Raw genomic sequence first — 9,728 nt, 5'->3', positions numbered from 1 at the left:
TAATAGTAGATATCAATAACTAAATGCTAAAATAATTGTCAAATATTGTCTGTCATTATACATCAAATTTTACTTATTATGTTTTATTTTTTACATAATTATGTTAATTGTCAATCATTATACATTAAATTAGCATTTAATACATAATTATGATAATTGTCAATAATTTTTTTTATAATTATACATCAAATCAGCATTTAATACATAATTATATTAATTGTCAATAATTTTAATTTTTAATTATTGTAATATAATTTTAAATTAATCGTAATTTTCGACAAGTTGATATTGATATCTACCTTAAAAAATTAAAACAAAAATCTATAATTCTAATCATGATAAAAATGTATATGATATGATAATGGTTTATTTAATCATGGCAAATATATGATGTATAACGTAAATAATAAAAAATTAACTTAATAATAACTAATTTATACAATTATTTTTGTTCTAATAAAGGTTATATATAATATCTTTTTGTGGTTCGTGAGTCTAGATCTGAGAGTCAACTCATTTTTTTTAATTTATTATTCTTCCTTGACGACTTTATAGAATAAGAATATATTTTTTGTTTTTCATCGAAATTGATCATTTTAAGGTACAATTTATAATTTTTTATATACTCATTCTATTATATTATTCTTTTTGATAATTTAATCATTGTTCTTACGCCAACTTATTCTTTTCATCTAATGTTCTAGTGTGATTATTTTTTGCCACAATTATTTTCAATGCACCACATCCATCAAATACCATCTCAAGTTGTATTCACTGATTTGAGTTCTAATTACATGGATGTAAGCGTCCAATGAAGAGGCAGTAAACTCTATTTTATCGAAGGATGGTTGGATCTACTCACATATTATGACCAACCTAATGGAATGTGGGTAAAGTTAGTTTTATGGGGAGAAGCTCGATTTTTTATTGAGGAATTGTTTACACGGAACTTTGTAGGCTAAGTTCAAGTTCTATCCCCTCCACGCTTTTTACGTCTGCCCGGAATCTTTGAAGTAGAGCACTTAATGAGATTGAATTTTCTCAATTTAAATTTAGTTTTGGTAAATTCGTGTCAAACTCAAAGATGCAATTTCAACGATTGGTAATATATTCAAATTTTCTTATTTTAAGCTTTTCCTAATTAAAATAATTTTATAACATATTGTGATTTTTTTTTCAGAAATTACCGGCCTTCTTTTGCATCAATGCAATGTCATTGAAGGGAATAAAGGTCAGTTTAGTTTCTCGGTGTGACAATTTTATACCTTGTCGCATTGCATGGATAGCGGATGATGAAGCTTATTTAATAAAGGGAGGGTCTGAATTTGTACGAATTCTAAATATTCGAACTTATGATGTTGTTTCAATTGATTGTCGTTACGAGAATGACTTTAATCTATACGTGTCTAAGGACTAGAATAGATTAAATATTATTTAAGTAGCCAATGAGTTATAGTTCAAATGACAGTCTCCCTATACTCACCTAAGAGGTCGCGGGTTCGAGTCTCCCTATCTTTGATAAAATAAATTATTTAAGTAATTTATTTCTAATATTGGTATTTGATTAAATTAATTTTAGAAAAAATTAAATTATTGTCTCAATTTATATATTACGACTATTTTTCTTGGATATGTTATTTTTAAATTTTTTAATATAAAATTTCTTTTTTTTTTCCAATTTTTAAGTTTATTTTCTTTCTTGGATATATGTATCGCCTTTTTTTTTGTATTTCAGATTAGTAATGCAATTATTAAGAAAAGTATAATTCGTCAATAGATTAGAGTGATTAAAAGTTTAATTATATAGTATAGACACAAGATTGATTAATTAAAATTAAGGCGTGGTAAAAGAAAAAGAGTCATAATACGTGTATACTTAAATAAAAAAAAAATTTAAAATTATGTAAACAAAATAAATAAGTATATCCTCCGAAAAAAACCAACGATTAATATATGGGATAGCATAAATAAAAAAATCATTCAATAAAAAAGAAATAGTACGTTTTTTAATTTGGGAATAAAACATAAATAATTATAATATAGTGATTTGTTTAATTATTAATATTTATAATTGTTATCTCAATCATAAATTTAGAAAAAGAAAATAGATTAACAAAAACGATTAATAACTATATTAGAATTGATACAGTTAATATCAGATAGAGAAAAAACGAACGCATAACATGTTATCCTTTTTATTAATTAAATTATTACAATTCAAATTAATTCAATAAAATAATTTAAAATTATAATTTCAACCTTATCACATGCATAATACGAGTTATTGAATAATTTATTATCACATGCATGGCACAGTTATTAAACAATTTTTCATGTGTTTTTTTCCTTCAAAATGAAAATACTATTTTTACCTATAATTATTATTCTTTAGCGTAAACTACTATTTCTACTCACGAAAATTGAAAACACTGACATATCTATCCATAGAAGACAAAATTTACCATTTGTATCCATAAAAAATAGATTTTTGCAGGCAAAATTATTCAAATCCTAAAAAATTAAAAAAAATTTTCAAATTATCCTTCTCTCCACCACTACTACCATCATCTCTCCTCCTTCCTTCTTTCTCTCTCTCTCTCTGTATCTCTCAATGTTCTCAGTACCACCGCCTTGCCCTCCTCCTCAATCGTCACCCTAACCCCTTCGCCACACACTTCCTCATCGGTGTCAGACGCGACTCAATAACACCAGCACTACCATTACCAGCATAATCATTTAACACAAGCTCAGCCTCTATTTATGCTAAAAAGAAACCCTAGATCTAAGGATGCTGCGAGCAGTGTGAGTGATTCGTTAGGATCTAAGGATGCCGCAGAGCGTCACAACAGTCGATACCGGTAGGTTGCTCCTTAGGGACCTCAAGAACAATGGCGATGACAACTCCCCCACCGCCTAAAAGCCCAAATCGGAGAAGTTTCCTCTCAACAGCTGCGAATTTTCCGCCACCGTCACCGTATTCTTCGTCTTCGCCACCGACTTTTTCTACATTTACCTCACCATGTCCACCTCCGAGTTTGGTCTTATCAAGCTTCCACGCACCCTCTCTGATTTTTGTCTCCTTAATTAAATAAAGATCTCTCTTTTTATTATTATGTTATCATCTTTATAGATTTATTTGAATCAAATTAACATTAGATGAACCTAGCATCAGATTAGTTGGAACATTAGTGATTTAGACAGGTGAGAGAAAGCCTTGTTTTGTGAAAAAAAAAAGAATTTTTTGGAATTTATTGTGTTGTTTTAAGTGTAAAGGTATGTTTGAATCTTTTTGTATAGTTTATTGTGTTGCTGAATTTGATGGATGAAACAATAGAGGAGGAGGCGACAGGGTTGGAGTTTCGGAAGGTGAGGAAGAAGCGGAGCCTGCAGTTGAGATCGAAGTCGAAGAGGTGGATGGAAGAGAAAGGGTGGCGATGGCGGTGGTGGTAATGGTAATGGAGGCAGTTATGGTGGTAGTTGGGGAGGAGAGTGGTGGTAGAGTTTGGGCAAGGCGGTGGTACTGAGAACATTGAGAGATACAGAGAGAGAGAGAGAAAGAAGGAAGGAGGAGAGATGATGGTAGTAGTGGTGGAGAGAAGGATAATTTGAAAAATTTATTTAATTTTTTAGGATTTGAATATTTTTGCCTGTAAAAATCTATTTTTTATCGGTACAAATGATAATTTTTATCTTTTATAAATAAATATGTCAGCGTTTTTAATTTTCGTGAATATAAATGGTAGTTTACTCTATTCTTTATCAATTTTTTTATTTCTATTTCTCACATTTAATTTGTTAAAAATATCTTTTCAAACATTGTTATTTGATTTACTTATTTTAAATGTTATTCATACAAATTTATTAGGCAATATACGATAAAAATAATTAAAAATTATTGGTCAATTTCATTACAAAAGAATAATTTTAATTAAATGCTCAAATAATTACCAAATATTATTTACTTTCAATCATTTAATAAGTTTAATTTTAATTAATATGCTTTATTTTTTACTCAAATTTCTATTCACTAGTTATTGTACTCTTTATATTTACAGTAAATATTAAATATAAAACACTAAAAAATAATTTTAATTATTATCTATTTTATTTATTTAGGGTAATAATTAAATTTATTATAATTGTAGCAAGTATATATCCATAATTAATAGTAATATATTCCTTCGAAAGAACTAAATAGGAGAAGTTGGCAAAATGGAAGAAGCAAATAATGAATAATAATCATATGATTAATCTATATAATATATATATTGAGCAAGTATCTGCATTAAATCAATCATAAAGATTAATAATAAAACATAATGGCATAATTTTGACGTAATTGTGACAAGTATCACCATAAAAAATATTGGAGTATATAATTAGCGTGTGTGTATATATAATGACTAATAGTAAATTTTTTTCATGTTTATCATTTAGAAAATTTATAATTTAGATATATTTTTTATTCTGTTTTTTGTTCTTCATATCTAATGGCTATTAGCTACGATTCTATCAATAGATCACCTATAGTAGATTATGTGATGAGAAAGTATAGAAAATAAAGACAAAAATTATAAGGTTATGGAAAGTCCCATCCAAATTTGATAAAATTAAGATAGCTTACATAGAAATGGTTCTAATGGATGATTGTAAACCCCGTTAAATTAGTAAGTAATTAGCCAATAAATTAGTTTTTAATAAAGAAAATCAGAAATGCGAATATTATATCAAATTAGGATAGAGCTCATCGAAATGAAAATTTTAATACTAATTTCGGAAAAAACGGTCCAAGATTGGACCGAACGAACCGAACTTATTGAACCGGACCCAAACTGGACCCGTGGGCCCAACTGGCCCAGTACTTAAGAAGACCGAAGCCTTCTCTTTTCTCCCATTCAGCAGAAACAAAGCTGAAAGCCTTCCAGGGAAGAAAAGAAGAGAAAGCTCCCCGAACCCTTACGGTGATTTTAAAATCCCGTAACTTCTCCGTCCGAGCTCCAATCACCGCACCGTCTGCGGCCACGCGACCACTGTGTCAAGCTCTATGTTTCTACTGGAACAATTTATTAGGTAACTTGTTTTATTGTTCTCAACCACCTCTTCCCCCAATTTTGGAAAATTAAGTGGAGATATTGAATTTCTTTACTCCTTGATGTTTTAGGATCCAATTAGCTTGAGAGAAATGTTTACTCTTGCTTATGTGAAGTTTGGGTAAGGTGAGGATACCATAATTCCATTTTAATTTTACTGAATTTGTATTTTGGAAATTAAATTGGGTATATATGTGTTATAAATGTGTATTAGGTTGTGAATAAATAATTGGAGTTTGAAATTGTGAATATTGGAACTTTGAGGAAGCTGAGCTTAGAGTTTATTGAGCTTTTGAGGGGCTGTCTTGGTTTTAATTAAATTGCTTTAGTCGCTACGTGAAAATTGGCCAAGGTATGGTTTAAGTTTCTTGCATTTAATATATAATGTCCTGTAAAAACTTGGGCTAGATGACCATAAGATAAGTTGGAATGCAGGTGTATATTGAATGTTTAGTAATTTGTTGATGAGCATGTTTGGTTAGTGCTTGTTGGATAATTGGTGATTTGATTATGTGGTGGAGATTGTTATTTATATTGATGTTAGAAAGAAAAATGATTGATTTGTTGATTATATGTTTACAAGAATATTGAATGAAAGCTTGATGGAATTGTTGAGAAATAAAATTGTTTAGTGTTATTGAATGGTGTAGAGTTTTGTTGAGGTTTGTTGCTGGCAATTGTATTGGTATTGACAGGTTTAATATTGAATGGAATGGAAATTTTGAATGAATATGAGGTTTAAAAAGTTTGCAAAACTTTAGTTTTGGGCCGAACTTCGGTAGGCTATAACTTGGCTTCCGGAACTCCAAATTGATTCCAACTTATTTTAAATGAAATTGGGTTCGTGAAGTTTATGCCATTCGAAGAACGAAAGAAAAATAATTTAAAACGATTGAGTTATGCCCGTTGGAAAGTTTAGTATCGAATATGTAACTATGCAGGGTGACATTTTATGATTCTACAGCTTGCCACTGAATATGTTTTTTTTTTTAAAGAACATACGTCCACGCGTACGCATGGCATGGGTTTTGGCGATGCATACGCAACTGGTCCTATGCGTACGCGTAAGGAGCTAACAAGCATGTTTACGGGTACGCGTGACATGAAGCTTTCACTTACGCATACGCATGACAAGGGACGCGCACGCGAGCTGCACCTTCACACTCCCATTCACGCGTACGCGTGGCCCCTATTCCAGCAAACATGATTTTTGAGTTTTAAACTTTATTTCAAACCTCTAAACTTCTATTTTCATTCCTTTAGTCATAAATAGTGATGTTAAGCCTGACAGTCACATGAAGCTAGGAAATGGGGATAACTTGGAGGTGAAGTAAAGCCAAAAAGAAAATGATGAATTAATTATGAAATGTTACGGATGATTATGAATGATACTTGGCTTGATAATTAAATGAATGATCATGTATGATACTTGGCTTGAATGATTAAATGATATGAGATACGAGATTCCTTGGGTAAAATATAGTGGCTTGCCACCACGTGTACCAAGTTGAAAACTCGATACTTTGTTGACACTACGACGTAAGGGTGACCGGGCACTTATAAATTCCCAGGAATGTAAACCCCATTGAGCAATATTAATTATTTGAGAAAAAGCTATGCATAGACTCTTGGGGATGCACGTCGAGGGACAGTCTAAGGTTTTTGGACTTGTCGGGTTGGCTGGATAACCGACAGATGAGCCTCATCAGCCATAGGACAGGCATGCATCATATGCATACTACTTGAATTACTTGTTTGTGCATTAACTGGGTGTGCCTAAGTGTACTTGCCATGGTAAATGTATATGTGTTACCTGCAGTATTTGTAACCTTCTTGTGCTTACCTTTATCTGTTTATTTGTCTGTGAAATACTGACAGAGATGGAGGTATGGAGGAATGACAGTATGGGACTTAGATTTTAAGGTTAAGTTAAGTAAGGCTTAGATACTCTTAGAAAATCACATTTTATGGCTTCTATTTAATACTTTAAGCTCTATAATCTGAGTGTCGGTGTTCTAGGATTGCCTATGGCATTCCCAGGACCTTATATCTTATGTGTGTGGTACCTTTACTATACTGAAAACCTCTGGTTCTCACCCTATACTATGTTGTTGTTTTTCAGATGCAGGTCGAGAGGCATCTCGTTAGACGTCTGGACTCTTGAAGCGAAGTGGTTACTAGGTTATTTTGTTGTACAGTGATGTATATATATGTACTTAGCTTTCTCTCTGCATAACTTCTTCTTTTTTATCTTCTTAGAGGTTTATGGAGAGACATGATTTTGTTTATGTACATTTGGGTTTTGGATATATATATATATGAACATTCTCCGGCCAGCCTTGACTTTGCGGGCTGAGTTAGGAGCTTGTTTTTTTGTATCTTTGCCTCTCTATTCCTACTTTTATTATCTTATGTTTGATAATAGTTTTCTTCACATGCAAGTTATTCCGTTTCCGGAGCGTTGCGCTTTTCATTTCACGATTTTGTTTTACCCTTTTTTCAAGGCACCTAGTTTATTATATTCTTTCTGCTATTATATGTATGTATTTTAATTTTAGAAGTCGTAGCATCTCGCCATCTCTGTTTTACATCCTAGGTATAAAGCTCTGTGTGGTAGGGTGTTACAATGATAACGTTAGTTTATTATTTTCATAATTCTTTCAAGTGATGCTAGGTTTATAAATATATTTTTTTCGTATTTTAAGTTTATTTGATAAGTAAACCGTTATACGAGTAAAAAACAGTGCGATTTAATAGCTTTATAAGTGCTAATAGCTTTTATATTTAATTTGTTTTATAGTGTGATAAAATTCATTGTTCAATCAAGAATTTTTTGTCAAAGATGTTTGAGAATAACTAATCGAGGGAACTGTCTATGTCTTCTCAAATTTTACGATTGAGGAATCAAGTGAAATATATATTACGACTGCACAGTATGCAGAATAACTTTTACGAATGAGTCACGTATAGTAAATACGGTCGATGATCGTAAAATTCTTGATAATCATTTTAATTTTCTTGCTCACGCTGCTACATTGAAACAAATAAATGAACGATTCCATTTATTTGGTATGTAGTAAGTAAATATTAACCCACACAAAACTGTTTTTCTTTTAATTTTAATTTTTGCCAAAAAATTGTATAATAGCATCATTTTATCGATAGCAAAAATTTTAACAGTTTATTTATTAAAACGTTTGAAATTGTATTGTGACTTTTTCTAAAGGTATATTCTTATATTAATATATTATTATTTTTATCATTTAATATAAATTACATTAGTAAATTCTCTTTAATTTGTACACGTAGAAAGTTGTAATTTCTTATATTATTCATTTATTATTTGTCCTTAATTTGGTACATTTAATTCAATTTTTTTTTCGAAGTGATGTTATTGGACTCTTAATCGAAAAAGAATAAGTTATATCATGATCAAAAACAGGGAGAAGTAGCCAGTACATTATGGTTGATCTTCATGATTTTCAATATGTAAACTTTTAATATTTCACAATGAGATTTTTTTTGTAATAATTATCTTTTTTATGCAAAATTTTTTTATCTTTTTCATTACATATTACTACTTATATCTCTTCATTTTCGCTTTTATTTATAAATGAGAAAAAAATAAGGTGCACATTATGAGATTAATTTGCAACACAATTACTCAATCATCTACGTGATCACTAAGCAACCGAATACATAATTATTCTCCAATTTAAAATTTTAACAAAGACATTTGTAAATATATTAGTTTAACCTTTTATTTATTTAATTTATTTATGTTATATTTATAATCATATTATATCTATTTTTTACAAATATATCTTTTTTAAAAAATACTCTTAGTATTAACACATGATATATTAAATAAATATTTTAAAAATAACTATAATCTATGATAAAAATAAAAAATAAACTAAATAAATATTACAAAAAATAATTTTATATGTTCTGTTGTGCTGTGCTATGCACTTAACTAAGTTATCTGGGTGCTTTTTCATTTCAGGTCCCTTAGTAATTATTTACAGAAGAGCTTTTGAGTCCACTAGCTACAACTATCAATTTAATAATTGCTACCTGTTACAACCAAACCCACAAATAACCCTAATCCAAATAAGTGGTCAATTGTATGTTGCATTATCAAGGGTAAAAATCGTCTGTGAGTACTGTTGCAAGATCACAGACACTTGGAAGATAATTATACGATAAACGTGATATATAGAGAAGTTTTTGAGAGCTTATAATGAAAAGATAATTTCTAAATCTCTTGGTCAAATTTATTAAAATTTATTACTATCAATTAAAAAAATTAAAATATTTTAGGTGCTAATTGATAATACATTCTTATTCCACATTTACATCCTGAGGATATTAAAATTATCATAATATTGTTTCAGGTAAATATTTTGCAGGCATCAAAAGAGAGTGTTAAATTATTTTTTAGTGATTTTAAATTATTTATTGTTTATTAAAAAAAATTATGTATTCGAAATCTTTACTAATTTATTGTTGTTCATTTTGAGCTAATTTTTATATGCTTTTACTTGACAGTAAAATAACATATAAATATTTGTTGGTGAGTATATATGTCTAATTTATTAAAAAAATAAATTAATAAAACTATATTAGAGTTGATAT

The sequence above is a fragment of the Arachis ipaensis genome, chromosome B10 (assembly GCF_000816755.2).
Source record: "Arachis ipaensis cultivar K30076 chromosome B10, Araip1.1, whole genome shotgun sequence".
Taxonomy (NCBI): domain Eukaryota; kingdom Viridiplantae; phylum Streptophyta; class Magnoliopsida; order Fabales; family Fabaceae; genus Arachis; species Arachis ipaensis.
The sequence above is the reverse complement of the archived record's forward strand: the minus strand, read 5'-3'. Positions refer to the sequence as shown.